General features: G+C 32.1%; 1 protein-coding gene and 1 long non-coding RNA gene across 2 annotated transcripts in view; both read right to left on the bottom strand.

Moving 5' to 3' along the window:
* The window catches only part of LOC139497229 (uncharacterized), a 308,105-nt gene that overhangs the window by 193,469 nt on the left and 99,091 nt on the right, over positions 1–15,545 (bottom strand). The gene's annotated exons all lie outside the window — the stretch shown is intronic.
* On the bottom strand, positions 5,645–13,834 carry LOC139499192 (uncharacterized). The gene is made up of 2 exons (XR_011658146.1): positions 13,353–13,834; positions 5,645–5,856 (listed from the first exon to the last, which is right to left on the bottom strand). It is a non-coding gene; the product is annotated as an uncharacterized lncRNA (long non-coding RNA).

Below are 15,545 nucleotides of genomic sequence, written 5' to 3'. Positions count from 1 at the left end.
ATTATCTTTACTATGTAAAGTAGAATCATCTGCATATAAATCTGTTAATGAATTTTCTATGTTCAGTGGTAAATCATTGATATATAAAATAATTAACATAGGGCCAAGGATAGAGCCTTGTGGTACACCAGTTTTTATGTTTTTAGTATCGGAAATGACGCCATTGACCTTAACTTGTTGACTTCGTTGAAAAAAGTATGACTTAAACCAGTCTAGTGAATAGTTTGAAACATTGTAATATTCAAGTTTTTTTCAATAACATTAAATGATTAACCAGATCAAAAGCTTTCTTTAAATCTAAAAATATAACACCGTTTATTTCTCCATTATCTATATTTGTTAACCATTCATCTACTTATTTATCCACTGGACGTTAAGCAACCAACAATCAATCAATCAATCTACTAATTTAGTAAGTGCAGTAGGTGAATTGATTAGGTCACCTGTAATGTTCAAATCATTTGATATGCACTAAAATCCTTTTTCCTCTTAATAATGGGTATCTCCACCGTCCAAGGCAATGGCTGCATGTAAATAATGGCCTTTTTGTCCCTGCTCATATGCCTCTGTCTCGCCCATTGCAGTCTGTTTTGGCAATCAAGCGGTTTATTAAGTAGCTGGTAAAAAATATCAGGTGATTTCCCAAACAAAACGGCATCGTCTGCAAATAAGATGAGGTATATCAAATATTCGTTCACAGTTACGACATCATCAGTTGTATCAATATAGATAAATCATTGACTATATCGTTTTTGAAAAGTAAAAATAACGGTGGAGATAAAGTTCTCCTTGTTTCACATCAAAGCAGATTTTCTAAAGAATTTGACAGCAAACCTCCAGAATTAACACGAAGTTGCACAAACGAATATACAGATTTGACCATAGCTACACATTCAGTGTTATTAGAGACAGATCGTAAGTTGTAGTGTTGAACATCATTAATAATTAGCCTTGATAAGTAATCAGGTGTTAGTCCATTTACAATTTTATACATTAGAATTGATTGTTGGTATTTTACTCTTTCTGAAATGAAATAAAGAAGGACACATACCATTTGATGGAACAGAAATATCACATTCAAGTATAACTCTTGCTACTCTTTTTCGAAGTTTTATAATTCTATCTGAATTTTTTTGTAATAAATTTCCCCAAACTGAGCTACAACAGTCTATATTTGAGAGAATATATGCATTATACAACAGTTTTCTTCTATTTATAGACATATATTCTTTAAGTTTATACAACAGTGATAGTTTAGATGAGATAATCTTACATATAAGATTAACATGTCACATGTTCTTTCCAAGTGAAAATTTCATCACTGTCAATTCCAAGTAATTTGAAGGAATATTGGACATGGACATTTTCAGTACTTGTTTCGTTTATAGTAAAACATAATTCTGATAGTTTTTGATTTGAACTTAATTTTATAACCTTTGGTTTTTGTCCATTAATTTTCATACTGAAATTGTTACACAAAGATTGAACAGCATTTAAATCATGTTTTCAATGATATGCTGTTAATTTTTTGTCAATTTCCTTATCATGAAAATGCAATATTGAATCATCAGCATATAAATCCATGTTGGATTGTTTAACATGAAGTGGTAAATCATTGATATTAATTAAACATATAAAAGGACCTAAAATAGAACCGTGAGGCACTCCATATTTTACAAACGTTTTATCAGATTTGTTATTTGCGTATTGCTCTTCTTGTTGTTTTACAGTCAAATATGATTTAATCAAATTTATTATATCTTAACCGATATGTAAAATTTTAGCTTTTCTAAGAGTATGACATGGTTAAAGAGATAAAAAATCTTACTGCAATCCAATAAAACAGTACCACCTATTTCTCCATTTTCTAAACGTGTTAACCATTCGTCAATTAGTTAAGTTTGGACTGTTTGACATGAAACATCTCGTCTGAAACCTGACGTAGCTATATGTAATATTTATTTTATTATTCAATTATTCATATAACTGTGTAGATACATGTCCTTCAAAAATCTTAGATATGGTATTTAAAATAGAAATTGGACGATAGTTAGAGAGATTAGTCCTCCTTTATGTAAATCAGTTACTCTAGCATGCTTTAATTTTTCGGGGAAAATTAGATGTTATTCTTTTGTTTATTCGAACAGTCAGTGATAGATATATAATCTCGTTATTAAGCTTTAAAAATATTGGACACATTCCATCTAAACATGCTGGTTTATTAATATTAACGTGTTTCAGCTGTGTACACACTTCTCTAACAGAGGATAAATTAAAATTTTCTGTTTCCTTCAATTATTTACAAGTAAAATTGTGTAACAAAGAAATAATCCATATCTTAAGTATTATTTCCGATAAGTTTTTCAACAACTGAAAAACAAGTTGCATTTAAAAAAAAAAGTCAATACGTGAACCTTAGAACTTTTTTTATGCTAATTCTTTAATTACATCTCAGTGTTTTCATTATCATGTGTGTGGAGGATAATATTTTCTTTTTATCGTAAATCATAACAATTTGGGTATGTTAAGTGGTGTTAAATATAAAGTGAGGAGATACATGTTGTTTTTATTTCGATATTAATTTTTACCAACGTGAAAGATCAAACTACTACCAATGGATGACACTTCTAGGGTTCTTATTGTTAGAGGTAATATTTCCACGGTGATATTTCACCTAAGTCCCTCAGTCATTTTATTTACATTTCTTTAAAAAAAAAAAAAAAAAATAGATATAGGAAGATGTGTGCCAATGAGACAACTCTCCATCCAAGTAACAATTTATAAAAGTAAATCGTTATTATAGGTCAAGTACGGCATTTAACACAGAGCCTTGGCTCACACCGAATAGCGAGCTATAAAGGACCCAAAAGTTACTTGTATATACTGTATAAAACCATTCTAATGGGAAACTAACGGTCTAATCTATATTAAAACGAAAAACGAGAAACACGTATGAACTACATAAACAGACGACAATTACTGTACATCAGATTCCTGACTAAGGACAGGTGCAAATATTTGCAGCGGGATTTTGTTTCATAGAATGTGGAATGTTTATTCCTACCAATAAGACAAAATCTACTTACTAATCATTTGTTTTGCGCATGCAGTAAAACCCTGTTCCACATTAGAAATGGGTTTGAATTCAGCTAATACATTCAATTTGCTGCTTGTACATGCATACTTAATATACCTGTCCAAAATCAGGAGCATGTTGGTTTTTTTTTTTGCTTAATATAATCGTGTCTGCTTTTTGTAGTTAAGTACAAAAAATTGCCATTAATTTGATAATGGTGAAAATATACCACCCATGGGCGCTCTTACATATAACTTTTTTGTATAACTGTGTATTAAACCCAAATTCATCGATTCTTAGAAATAATTTAACAAATGCAGTTAAACCTTTTTTGTTGGGAATCTTTAAAAGATATTCGTGTGTATCAATTTATTCTACTGCATTGATAACCGTTAGTTTAAACATATTTTATTTGCAAAAGTAGCAAAATGGATTGGACACAAGTTATAACAAACATTTGAGACTTCATCTCCCAATATAAATATGAAGGACTCTAACATGCGATGGTACTCTAAAGTGCGATGGTCACGCTAAAGTACGATGGCCTACGCTAAAGTACGATGGTGTCTCACGCTAAAGTGCGATGGTTGTTTGTTCGCTAAAGTACGATGGTATATCACGCTAAATAACACCTACATTGTATTGATGAACGGTAGTAAGGAACATTAATTAATGTACATTGTATCATACTTGTTGACTAGTTCGCAATGCCTCATTTATTATTTCTAAATTAATTTTATGAATTTTTGGAAGACTGAGGTACATGTGTCCATGTTTTGAATCATTATCATTCTTTAAAAATTATGCGTATGGATAGCTATTTCGTTTTTTTTTCTATATAGATTTTCAACTATCTATTTTATTATCATATAACAAATAAAAGAGGGACGAAAGATATCAAAATGACAGTCAAACTCATAAATCTAAAAAAATCTGACAATGCCATGGCTAAAAATGAAAAAGACAAACAAACAACAGCACACACGACACAACATAGAAAACTAAAGAATAAACAACACGAACCCCACTAAAAAACTAGGGGTGATCTCAGGTGCTCCGGAAGGGTAAGCAGATCCTGCTCCACATGCGGCACCCGTCGTGTTGCTTATGTGATAACAAATCCGGTAAATAGTATAATTCGGTAGGTCACATTCAGGAAAGGGAAGGGGATTGTAGTTACGACGTAAGGAACATATCCGATATCAGTGATACGGTTATTCCATAACGGTCAACCAACTCGTGATGGCGTCCGTAAAATTTACGAAGAGATGATTTCAACTTCACCATTTGGAACTCTTGGTTTAATAGCTTCCTTGTGAGCAGCAACCCTCTATCAAGAAAATCATGATAGGAAATGCAAGCACGGGAATATCGTATCAATTGGGAGATATATACCCCGTATGCAGGTGCTGCTGGAATGTTGCTACTTAGAAATGGAAAGTTCACAATTGGAAAACTGAAATCATCTCTTTTGTCGTAAAGTTTTGTTTTCAACCGACCCTCATTGTCAATTTCTAGATGTAAGTCAAGATATGAGGCCAACTTAACTGTATCTGTAGTATCCTTTATCTCTAGTAAGTGAGTTAGCGACCATTGTAAAGTTCTTTATTGTCATGTTTTAAATATATTGAATACCCCGTATGGAGGTGCTCCTAATTGCAGGAAGCTAATACAGATAAGAAAAACAAATTTTCCGAATGAACAGAAAGAAAGTTTCCGTATATTCCTCCATAGACCATATTTCTAACTAATAAATATGCGTAAACCTTCAGGGGTTCACGCAAAAAAGAAGATACGGTCTTTAACAATAGACATCGAGTGGTCAACATACGGTCTTTAACACTAGACATCTAGAGGTCAACATACGGTCTTTAACAATAGACATCTAGAGGTCAACATACAGTCTTTAACAAGACATCTAGTGGTCACCATACGGTCTTTAACAATAGACATCTAGAGGTCAGCATACGGTCTTTAACAATAGACATCTAGAGGTCAACATACGGTCGTTAACAATAGACATCTAGAGTTACACACGGTCTTCAACAATAGACATCTAGAAATCAACATACGGTCTTCAACAATAGACATCTAGTGGTCAACATACGGTCTTTAACAATAAACATCTAGAGATCAACATACGGTCTTTAACAATAGACATCTAGTTGTCAACATCCCTAGATTTTCCATCATCTATCATGGAAATTCATGGAATTCCATGGAGTATTGAAACCTGTTTTCCATGGAAATCCATGGAAAATAAAAGAGAAAAAAAGGAAATAATAATATTTCCATCGAAACATATTCCATGGAATTCCATGGAATATTTTCCATGATGTTTTTCCATGGAATTCCATGGAAATATATTCCATAGAGTTTCTTTTTCCATGGAAATATTTCCATCATTTCCATTTACAATGGATTGCTCAAATGAACCTTTGGGCAATATACCCTGTTTAACCATATCTGTTATAATGAAGGTATAAAAACTAGGTGCCATGCTTTTTTCGGTTTGGTAAGGTCTGTTGAGTCTTGCACTAGTCAGTAATAAGCAATAAAACTCAACCATCATTTTAACCTTTAATTCAAATTCATTTGATGTATTATAATGAATACAACAAACAAACAAAAACTTTCAAAATGGTATATGTTTGCACTGCCTTTTTAACAAGAAATTAAGGTTATAAATGTCACTTTTGTCAACACCAGGCTTCAGTAGATCCATCTTGTAGAACAGCATTAACCATTTTATTTGGAGTTTCATTTCTTCCTCATGATACCTAAAAAAAAAATTACTGTTATAAATAAAGAGATATATATATTCTTTAAATAATGTCCTCAACACAATAATGGATAACAACTTAGCCTTTGTCCTAAATATTTTTTTCTTCATAATTATTGAATATAAATGTCTTCATTGGTATTGTCCATATCTTTAGAACTTACTTTTGATCTGCAGTTTGCTGTAAAGATACACTTTTTGTTTTACTTTTATGGATCTATTTCTCATTGACAACCAATTTCAACAGATCTTAAATGTTATAATCAAATTACTTCATGAGTGGATTATTAGTTATTATAATACACTTACTATATACAGTTTGTCTTGTCTTAATACCCAATCATTATAATTATAAGTGAAAAATCTACTATAGGTGTTTTCATTGTGTTATTGTTGAACTAAAGGAGTTTGGACACATTCAAAATGGTAGAATCTAATTCAGTGTACTTACCAAATAATATGTTTCTAAATCCAACAGTCAACTCAAGTCATCAGAGAATAAATCTGCACTATTAGATGTCAAGAACTATTGGGAACTATTTAATCTATGTACAATATAAATTTGGCATTTTGTTCAGGAGAGAAGACATCTTTGTTTGTTGCCTACACAAAGACTAATGAAAAACAGATGGCATTTCTTACACTGGCTCACATATCTGATTGATGATAAAGAATTAATGTATGTAATTTGTGTGTACATTTTTTCCATGACTTTCCCTCTTAAAAATATTCTATGTTAAGATTTTATAATTTTTCCATGTTAAAAATATTCTAAGTCAAGGTTCCATCCTCTTTTCCATCTCAAAAATATTCTAAGCCCACTTTCCATCCTCTTTTCCATCTACAAAGTTTTATTAGTCTACTTTCCATCCCATTTTCCATCCAAAAAGTATTTTTCCATGGAATCCCATGTAAAGTTTTCCATCTTATCATGGAAAATGATGGAATAAGTAACACATATAAGTTTTCCATCTGTGATGGAATATTTTTCCATGAAATTCCATGGAAATCAGTGGAAAAAACGAAGTTTCCATCATTTTCCATCATTTTTTCATGAAAAAAGTTGAACTGCATGGAATATCTAGGGAGGGGTGCGGTCAACATACGGTCTTTAACAATAGACATCTAGAGGTCAACATAAGGTCTTTAACAATAGACATCTAGTGATCAACATGCGGTCTTTAACAAAAGACAGCTAGAGGTAAAACGTAAAACAAAAATCCATTTATACAAGCACATACAACCTGTGTAGTTTTTTAAATGCAAATGAAACCGTCATTGAATAATCTCCTTAAAAATTATAACTGTCAAATTATGCTTTATTTCATTCTTCACACTGAACATGCTGAATAAAACAATAAAAACAGTGGAACACTTAAAAAATTGAGTCAATTACTTCGGTCTTTTTCTTCATTTTTATGTCAACGTTACACACATTAGATAGCCACATATTCATCGTCATATAAAACTATCTATGTTAGTGAGACATTTAATGTTGAGACGTTGTGGACAGTCTGTATGGTATGTGCTTGAAGGTTGAAACTAAATGCAATGAGATAGGTTGGATTTATTTGAGGTGATATCTACCTGTACTTTCACTGTTAAACACCAAATGAATATGTTGATAGGCTATCAATAAGACTAGTAAGTGTCGCTTTACATACTGAACTTTCACTGTTAAACACCAAATGAATATGTTGATAGGCTATCAATAAGACTAGTAAGTGTGTCACTTTACATACTGAACTTTCACTGTTAAACACCAAAGGAATATGTTGATAGGCTATCAATAAGACTAGTAAGTGTCACTTTACATACTGAACTTTCACTGTTAAACACCAAAGGAATATGTTGATATGCTATCAATAAGACTAGTAAGTGTGTCACTTTACATACTGAACTTTCACTGTTAAACACCAAAGGAATATGTTGATAGGCTATCAATAAGACTAGTAAGTGTCACTTTACATACTGAACTTTCACTGTTAAACACCAAAGGAATATGTTGATAGGCTATCAATAAGACTAGTAAGTGTGTCACTTTACATACTGAACTTTCACTGTTAAACACCAAAGGAATATGTTGATAGGCTATCAATAAGACTAGTAAGTGTCACTTTACATACTGAACTTTCACTGTTAAACACCAAATGAATATGTCGATAGGCTATCAATAAGACTAGTAAGTGTCACTTTACATACTGAACTTTCACTGTTAAACACCAAAGGAATATGTTGATAGGCTATCAATAAGACTAGTAAGTGTCACTTTACATACTGAACTTTCACTGTTAAACACCAAAGGAATATGTTGATAGGCTATCAATAAGACTAGTAAGTGTGTCACTTTACATACTGAACTTTCACTGTTAAACACCAAAGGAATATGTTGATAGGCTATCAATAAGACTAGTAAGTGTCACTTTACATACTGAACTTTCACTGTTAAACACCAAAGCAATATGTCGATAGGCTATCAATAAGACTAGTAAGTGTCACTTTACATACTGAACTTTCACTGTTAAACACCAAATGAATATGTCGATAGGCTATCAATAAGACTAGTAAGTGTCACTTTACATACTGAACTTTCACTGTTAAACACCAAAGGAATATGTTGATAGGCTATCAATAAGACTAGTAAGTGTCACTTTACATACTGAACTTTCACTGTTAAACACCAAAGGAATATGTTGATAGGCTATCAATAAGACTAGTAAGTGTGTCACTTTACATACTGAACTTTCACTGTTAAACACCAAATGAATATGTCGATAGGCTATCAATAAGACTAGTAAGTGTCACTTTACATACTGAACTTTCACTGTTAAACACCAAAGGAATATGTTGATAGGCTATCAATAAGACTAGTAAGTGTCACTTTACATACTGAACTTTCACTGTTAAACACCAAATGAATATGTCGATAGGCTATCAATAAGACTAGTAAGTGTCACTTTACATACTGAACTTTCACTGTTAAACACCAAAGGAATATGTTGATAGGCTATCAATAAGACTAGTAAGTGTCACTTTACATACTGAACTTTCACTGTTAAACACCAAATGAATATGTTGATAGGCTATCAATAAGACTAGTAAGTGTCACTTTACATACTGAACTTTCACTGTTAAACACCAAAGGAATATGTTGATAGGCTATCAATAAGACTAGTAAGTGTCGCTTTACATACTGAACTTTCACTGTTAAACACCAAAGGAATATGTTGATAGGCTATCAATAAGACTAGTAAGTGTCACTTTACATACTGAACTTTCACTGTTAAACACCAAAGGAATATGTTGATAGGCTATCAATAAGACTAGTAAGTGTCACTTTACATACTGAACTTTCACTGTTAAACACCAAAGGAATATGTTGATAGGCTATCAATAAGACTAGTAAGTGTCACTTTACATACTGAACTTTCACTGTTAAACACCAAAGGAATATGTTGATAGGCTATCAATAAGACTAGTAAGTGTGTCACTTTACATACTGAACTTTCACTGTTAAACACCAAAGGAATATGTTGATAGGCTATCAATAAGACTAGTAAGTGTGTCACTTTACATACTGAACTTTCACTGTTAAACACCAAAGGAATATGTTGATAGGCTATCAATAAGACTAGTAAGTGTCACTTTACATACTGAACTTTCACTGTTAAACACCAAATGAATATGTTGATAGGCTATCAATAAGACTAGTAAGTGTCACTTTACATACTGAACTTTCACTGTTAAACACCAAATGAATATGTCGATAGGCTATCAATAAGACTAGTAAGTGTCACTTTACATACTGAACTTTCACTGTTAAACACCAAAGGAATATGTTGATAGGCTATCAATAAGACTAGTAAGTGTCACTTTACATACTGAACTTTCACTGTTAAACACCAAAGGAATATGTTGATAGGCTATCAATAAGACTAGTAAGTGTCACTTTACATACTGTACTTTCACTGTTAAACACCAAATGAATATGTTGATAGGCTATCAATAAGACTAGTAAGTGTCACTTTACATACTGAACTTTCACTGTTAAACACCAAATGTTGATAGGCTATCAATAAGACTAGTAAGTGTCACTTTACATACTGAACTTTCACTGTTAAACACCAAAGGAATATGTTGATAGGCTATCAATAAGACTAGTAAGTGTGTCACTTTACATACTGAACTTTCACTGTTAAACACCAAAGGAATATGTCGATAGGCTATCAATAAGACTAGTAAGTGTCACTTTACATACTGAACTTTCACTGTTAAACACCAAAGGAATATGTTGATAGGCTATCAATAAGACTAGTAAGTGTCACTTTACATACTGAACTTTCACTGTTAAACACCAAAGGAATATGTTGATAGGCTATCAATAAGACTAGTAAGTGTCACTTTACATACTGAACTTTCACTGTTAAACACCAAATGAATATGTTGATAGGCTATCAATAAGACTAGTAAGTGTGTCACTTTACATACTGAACTTTCACTGTTAAACACCAAATGAATATGTTGATAGGCTATCAATAAGACTAGTAAGTGTCACTTTACATACTGAACTTTCACTGTTAAACACCAAAGGAATATGTTGATAGGCTATCAATAAGACTAGTAAGTGTGTCACTTTACATACTGAACTTTCACTGTTAAACACCAAAGGAATATGTTGATAGGCTATCAATAAGACTAGTAAGTGTCACTTTACATACTGAACTTTCACTGTTAAACACCAAAGCAATATGTCGATAGGCTATCAATAAGACTAGTAAGTGTGTCACTTTACATACTGAACTTTCACTGTTAAACACCAAATGAATATGTTGATAGGCTATCAATAAGACTAGTAAGTGTCACTTTACATACTGAACTTTCACTGTTAAACACCAAAGGAATATGTTGATAGGCTATCAATAAGACTAGTAAGTGTCACTTTACATACTGAACTTTCACTGTTAAACACCAAATGAATATGTTGATAGGCTATCAATAAGACTAGTAAGTGTGTCACTTTACATACTGAACTTTCACTGTTAAACACCAAATGAATATGTTGATAGGCTATCAATAAGAATAGTAAGTGTGTCACTTTACATACTGTACTTTCACTGTTAAACACCAAATGAATATGTTGATAGGCTATCAATAAGACTAGTAAGTGTCACTTTACATACTGAACTTTCACTGTTAAACACCAAATGAATATGTTGATAGGCTATCAATAAGACTAGTAAGTGTCACTTTACATACTGAACTTTCACTGTTAAACACCAAATGAATATGTTGATAGGCTATCAATAAGACTAGTAAGTGTGTCACTTTATATACTGAACTTTCACTGTTAAACACCAAATGAATATGTTGATAGGCTATCAATAAGACTAGTAAGTGTCACTTTACATACTGAACTTTCACTGTTAAACACCAAATGAATATGTTGATAGGCTATCAATAAGACTAGTAAGTGTCACTTTACATACTGAACTTTCACTGTTAAACACCAAAGGAATATGTTGATAGGCTATCAATAAGACTAGTAAGTGTCACTTTACATACTGAACTTTCACTGTTAAACACCAAATGAATATGTTGATAGGCTATCAATAAGACTAGTAAGTGTGTCACTTTACATACTGAACTTTCACTGTTAAACACCAAAGGAATATGTTGATAGGCTATCAATAAGACTAGTAAGTGTCACTTTACATACTGAACTTTCACTGTTAAACACCAAATGAATATGTTGATAGGCTATCAATAAGACTAGTAAGTGTCACTTTACATACTGAACTTTCACTGTTAAACACCAAATGAATATGTTGATAGGCTATCAATAAGACTAGTAAGTGTCACTTTACATACTGAACTTTCACTGTTAAACACCAAATGAATATGTCGATAGGCTATCAATAAGACTAGTAAGTGTCACTTTACATACTGAACTTTCACTGTTAAACACCAAATGAATATGTTGATAGGCTATCAATAAGACTAGTAAGTGTCACTTTACATACTGAACTTTCACTGTTAAACACCAAAGGAATATGTTGATAGGCTATCAATAAGACTAGTAAGTGTCACTTTACATACTGAACTTTCACTGTTAAACACCAAATGAATATGTTGATAGGCTATCAATAAGACTAGTAAGTGTCACTTTACATACTGAACTTTCACTGTTAAACACCAAAGGAATATGTTGATAGGCTATCAATAAGACTAGTAAGTGTCACTTTACATACTGAACTTTCACTGTTAAACACCAAAGGAATATGTTGATAGGCTATCAATAAGACTAGTAAGTGTCACTTTACATACTGAACTTTCACTGTTAAACACCAAAGGAATATGTTGATAGGCTATCAATAAGACTAGTAAGTGTGTCACTTTATATACTGAACTTTCACTGTTAAACACCAAAGGAATATGTTGATAGGCTATCAATAAGACTAGTAAGTGTCACTTTACATACTGAACTTTCACTGTTAAACACCAAAGGAATATGTTGATAGGCTATCAATAAGACTAGTAAGTGTCACTTTACATACTGAACTTTCACTGTTAAACACCAAAGGAATATGTTGATAGGCTATCAATAAGACTAGTAAGTGTCACTTTACATACTGAACTTTCACTGTTAAACACCAAAGGAATATGTTGATAGGCTATCAATAAGACTAGTAAGTGTCACTTTACATACTGAACTTTCACTGTTAAACACCAAAGCAATATGTTGATAGGCTATCAATAAGACTAGTAAGTGTGTCACTTTACATACTGAACTTTCACTGTTAAACACCAAATGAATATGTTGATAGGCTATCAATAAGACTAGTAAGTGTCACTTTACATACTGAACTTTCACTGTTAAACACCAAATGAATATGTTGATAGGCTATCAATAAGACTAGTAAGTGTGTCACTTTACATACTGAACTTTCACTGTTAAACACCAAATGAATATGTCGATAGGCTATCAATAAGACTAGTAAGTGTCACTTTACATACTGAACTTTCACTGTTAAACACCAAAGGAATATGTTGATAGGCTATCAATAAGACTAGTAAGTGTGTCACTTTACATACTGAACTTTCACTGTTAAACACCAAAGGAATATGTTGATAGGCTATCAATAAGACTAGTAAGTGTGTCACTTTACATACTGAACTTTCACTGTTAAACACCAAAGGAATATGTTGATAGGCTATCAATAAGACTAGTAAGTGTCACTTTACATACTGAACTTTCACTGTTAAACACCAAATGAATATGTTGATAGGCTATCAATAAGACTAGTAAGTGTCACTTTACATACTGAAAATTTGGTAACCAATCTGATTTTAAAAAAAAAAGTAGACTAACAAATTTGAAAAAATCGTCAATAAAGTGCAAATCTGTCAAAATTCATTAAAATATGTCAAAACATTCCCTCACTTTGGACAGACTGTTAACATGGCTTCGAAATTTACTATACATGGCATACTTACAAGATCTTATATTTCATTTTCAATTGATATCACTTCCTCCTCAGAGCAAGTCTTAGCTAATGTTTCATTCAGTCGATCTGTATACAGACTCACTGGTTTGATATTTTGATCAAACCGTTTTAAAAGATGACCAATGATATTGCATAATTCAATATAACGATTATCATCAAGATTAAATGTCCTAGAGTGTTGCAGTTCATTTCTTGTAAGTCGTATGCGTTCAATATCATCTCCAATAGCTATGTCAGTATTCTGAATATCTTGCCATTTCCCTCCCCATGGTCCAGGGGGACATCGTCGGTTGCTTGAATTACTTGGAATATGCGTATTAATATATCTGTGCTCACTGTACAAATACGTTATATCACAATCACTCCTAAGAGGCAGGTTGGGTTTATCTTGTTTGAGTAAATCATATAAAACACCAGCAAGAATGTTTAGCACAATCATTCCCATTTTTGTGAAATTAAACTCTTCCTTGGAGATCTGAAAAAAAGTTCAAAGAATAAGTAAAAAAAATGCCGAACCGTAATGCTTTATACAAAATTAAATCACTATACTAATTTTAATGAGTTCTATAAGTCATTCAAAATAAATGAAATAAGATTATTCAAATAATATATTGTTTGATTTCCACAGTACATTAATAGACGACGATGCAATGCACGATTTGTGTCTCTTTCTGATAATTAATCACCTTTAAGTTCAATAGTGATATTTTTGATCAGATAAAAATCACATGCTCAAGTAACTTTTTTTTCTTTTTACATTTTAAAGACACACAGAAGATACATAGCTGAAAATAAAATAACACAATGATAAGCCATACCTATGGCAAGCCATTTTTGTATTAAATCTATTTTCAAAATATCTTTTAAAGTTAAAAAGATATCTTTAAAACTAAATAAGATATCTTGTTAAGTAATTGAGATATCTTATAAGTTAACTAAGATATCTTATAAATCAAGTTAGATGTATTATGTATTAAAGGCTGCATCCAAACCCAAATATTTTTACACAGAAATTTTACACAATATATTACTATGTCCTTTAATCACCTGCCCTTGGTGGCTCCTGCATAGGGATAACTACATATTAATCTTATTTATGTGCTTCAGCCACAAGGAGGACTATAATATAGTCATTCTTTTGTAAGTATTAGTTTATGCTTGTGTTGTAAAATGTTTAAATTTTTCCATATTTCTTGAAGTGTCCTTTAAGCACCTGCCCTTGGTGACTCCTGCTGAGGTAAAAGGGGGGGGTGAGATCTCACAAACATGTTTAACGCCGCCGCATTTTTGCGCCTGTCCCAAGTCAGGAGCCTCTGTTAGTCTTGTATTATTTTAATTTTAGTTTCTTGTATACAATTTGGAAATTAGTATGGCGTTCATTATCACTGAACTAGTATATATTTGTTTAGGGGCCAGCTGAAGGACGCCTCCGGGTGCGGGAATTTCTCGCTACATTGAAGACCTGTTGGTGACCTTCTGCTGTTGTTGTTTTCTATGGTCGGGTTGTTGTCTCTTTGGCACATTCCCCATTTCCATTCTCAATTTTATTAACAATACTATTTGCTAATATGCATCAGCCACGAGGAAGGACTTAACTCAAAGTATTTTTTTCTATAATGGATGTGATGCTGCTTCTGGTGCACGGTCAATAATCACTAAACATACAGGTTTTGATATGTGACTACATGTATTATTTACTCAATTTATATTTCATGTTTTTTGTCAAACGTTTTTCTAATTTTATTTTTGTTTATTGTCTATTGCAATTGTGTGATAAAAAAAATCGATGTACTGATCATGCCCGTAATGGGTCCACTATTGGAAATAAAATATATCTTATCTTATCTTATCTGTATTAGATAAGATATCTTATACAAAAGTCTAATAATATATCTTATTTAGGTTATAAGATATATTATTTGTTCATGAAAGATCTCTTAACTATATAAGATTTTTTGTATTCAAGATATCTTATAAACTAAATAATAAAATTGAGAAGGGAAATGGGGAATCTGTCAAAGAGACAACAGCCCAACCATAGAATAACCAACAGCAGAAGGTCGCCAACAGGTCTTCAATGCAGCGAGAAATTCCCGCACCTAAGGCGTCCTTCAGCTGGCCCCTAAACAAATATATGTATACTAGCTCAGTGATAATGAATGCCAGAAGAAACGACACAAGA

This window comes from Mytilus edulis, chromosome 12 (genome assembly GCF_963676685.1).
Source record: "Mytilus edulis chromosome 12, xbMytEdul2.2, whole genome shotgun sequence".
NCBI lineage: Eukaryota > Metazoa > Mollusca > Bivalvia > Mytilida > Mytilidae > Mytilus > Mytilus edulis.
The sequence above is the reverse complement of the archived record's forward strand: the minus strand, read 5'-3'. Positions and strand labels throughout refer to the sequence as shown.